Below are 3,199 nucleotides of genomic sequence, written 5' to 3'. Positions count from 1 at the left end.
TGGGACTCATAAAGATGATACACTAAATACATAATAATAGTTGCCCTGTCACCATATGCCCTTGTAAAAAGCCCTTCCACAGATTTCTTGCAGGTCCCCTTTAGGCAGGGGAAGGCTAGTATAAGGTCTCCCCAGAGCCTTCTCTTCTCCCAGCTGAACAAGCCCAGCTCTCTCAGCCTGTCATCGCAAGAGAGGTGCTCGAGCCCTCTGAGCATGTTCGTGATTCACTGAAAAAATATTCAGTAACTTGACATATGAGTGTCTGGGTAGTCTTATCTGTACCTCAAACAGAGTAGGGTCCATCAATATACCAATATCCTGGAGACACAAGGTCAGCCCTCCAGAAGAACAAGAATATATTGTGAGACCTCACCTGGAGTATTGTGTGCAGTTCTGGTGTCCTCAACTTAAAAAGGACATGGAACTGTTGGAACAAGTCCAGAGTAGGGCCATGAGGATGATCAGGGGACTGGAGCACCTCCTGTATGAAGATAGGCTGAGAAAGTTGGGGCTGTTCAGCCTGGAGAAGAGAAGGCTGCGTGGAGACCTCATAGCAGCCTTCCAGTATCTGAAGGGGGCCTGTAGGGATGCTGGGGAGGGACTCTTCATTAGGGACTTGCCGTGGTTTAACCCCAGCCAGACAGTGGACTAGATACTCGCCCATACTGTCCCACACACCCTGCCACTCATGACTGTCCAGCCCTGGGGGAAACCTCTTGGTCTCCCCATATCATCGTCTAACCCCAGAGAAGACCCAAACCCGCCTCTGCTTAACTTTTGAGATCAGACAAAATGGCGGTGGGTAAAACACACTCTGTGGGTGTGCCAACATGCTGATCCCCATCACAATCAGCAGGCAGGTCCCAAGGGCACCCAAAGGCCATCCAAAACCTTCAGAATTCTCAAGCGATGCTGCTGTACTTGTCCCTGGGGCTGGTGAAGCTGCTGTGCTTGCCGGCTCTCCCACCACCAGCTCCTCCTCCTCTGCCTTGCTGTGAAATGCTGCGGGGTCTCCTGCGTCCTCCTGGGGCTCGGCGGGCGGCTTCCGGGGAATATTCTCGGCCGTCGCGGGTCTGGGCTCGGCCGCGGGGCTCGGCTCCTCCGCCGCCTCCTTCCGCTCCTCGACCGCCCCGACCTCCTCCACCGGCAGCCGCTCCCTAACGGCCTCCGGCCCCGGCCCCGCCCCCGCCGCCGTTTGGTGCCCGGGGCCGCTCTCGCGGGCCGCTTCAGCAGCCACCGCCTCCCGGGGCCGCGCCCCCTCGGCTCCTCGCGGCCTCACGCAGACGGAGGCGAGGGCGAGGGCCAGGACGGTGAGGAGCAGCCGGACGGCCAGGGACCAGTCCATGGCCACGTCCGTCCCGCCCTGCTGCTGGAGCCCGCCCGTATTACAAGTCATTGTCATAAAGTACAGTGAGACAGGAACCTTAGCCCAAGCCCCACACTTGATAAACACTAACACAGCAAATACCGGCTCTAAGTAAGTTACAACATTCTGAAGCTGTGAGATCAAGAGGAACAACTCTGAGAGCCAATAAATCAGCATTGTGACGAGTGACTATTAATCCGGTCACATCTGTCGTTATCTCAACCCCTTGTGCCCCACATTCGGCGCCAAAAAGAACTGCCGTCGTTTAACCCCAGCCAGACAGCTTGTCCACCCACCCCCCCACCCCCCCTTCTTGCCCTCCCCCTACTCCTGGAGAGACGGAGAGAAGAATTAGAAAGAATGCAACTCCCACGGATTCAGATAAGAACAGTTTAGTAACTAAGGCATAACACAAATCACTACTGCTACCACCAATAATAGTAATGATAAAGGAAATAACAAGGAAAGAGAATACAACACCTCAGCACCAGGTGACCGATAACTCTCCCCCCCAGCCCGACCAAGCACCGACCGATACCTCCTCCAACCCTGCAGTCCCAGCCCTTCCGGTTAACTCTCAGTTACCTCCTGGGCATGACGTGCTGTGGTACGGAATACCTCTTTGGTCAGATTGGGCCAGGTGTCCTGTCTCTGCTTCCTCCCGGCTTCCCTCCTCCCTGGCAGAGCATGAGACTCACAAAGTCCTTGGCCAAACCAAAATATCATTTTTATCAGCTTTGTTCCCAGCCCGAAAGTCAAAACACAGCACTGCACCAAGAAAAATGACTGCTACTGCTAAACCCAGGACAGGACTGTAGTGATAGCACAAGGGGTAATGGATTCAAACTTAAACAGGGGAAGTTTACATTGGATATAAGGAGGAAATTCTTTCCCGTTAGGGTGCTGAAGCACTGGAATAGGTTGCCCAGGGGGGTTGTGAATGCTCCATCCCTGGCAGTGTTCAAAGCCAGGTTGGACGAGGCCTTGGGTGGCATGGTTTAGTGTTAGGTGTCCCTTCCCATGGCAGAGGGGTTGGAACTTGATGATCTTAAGGTCCTTTCCAACCCTAACTATTCTATGATTCTATTAAGGAAATAATACAAGTGGAAAATATGCTTTAACAGAGATAGCTTCAACTTACCAGTATACAGCAGCTACATTCCAGCTTTGACTTTCCCAGTGTATCAATAATAAAACTTGATCTAATATGCAAAACCAAGAATTACTTCTAAATTTGCTTTTTTGTGATATGTATCTGTGAGCCTCCAGTGATAAAAGAGGCTATTTCAACTTTTAAAAGTAAAGGGTAGTAGCTCCTGAGAGCTGTTTAAATAGCCGTTCACAAAATAATGCTATGTTAGAGAATGCTCCAGCTTGAGGAAGGTTATGGACTCTTGGACTCTTCATTAGGGACTGTAGTGATAGGACAAGGGGTAATGGGTTAAAACTTAAACAGGGAAGTTTAGATTGGATATAAGGAGGAAATTCTTCCCTGTTAGGGTGGTGAGGCACTGGAATGGGTTGTCCAGGGAGGTTGTGAATGCTTCATCCCTGGCAGTGTTCAAGGCCAGGTTGGATGAGGCCTTGGGTAATATGGTTTAGAGCGAGGTGTCCCTGCCCATGGCAGGGGGGTTGGAACTTGATGATCTTAAGGTCCTTTCCAACCCTAACTATTCTATGATTCTATGGTCACAGGAACCATCAGACATTGTAAAAAACACCTACTAGATTCTTTCTGTACGAAAAAACTTTAGTAACCATTATGCTGATGGCCAACAGAAGCAGATGTTCTTCAAATCTGAAACAGTTGCCCATAGTGAATGCTTACATTTT

The sequence above is a fragment of the Neopsephotus bourkii genome, unplaced genomic scaffold (genome assembly GCF_033783945.1).
Source record: "Neopsephotus bourkii isolate Nb327-2 ecotype Australia unplaced genomic scaffold, CSIRO-AGI_Nbou_v1 NB_845, whole genome shotgun sequence".
In the NCBI taxonomy this organism is placed as follows: domain Eukaryota; kingdom Metazoa; phylum Chordata; class Aves; order Psittaciformes; family Psittacidae; genus Neopsephotus; species Neopsephotus bourkii.
The sequence above is the reverse complement of the archived record's forward strand: the minus strand, read 5'-3'. Positions refer to the sequence as shown.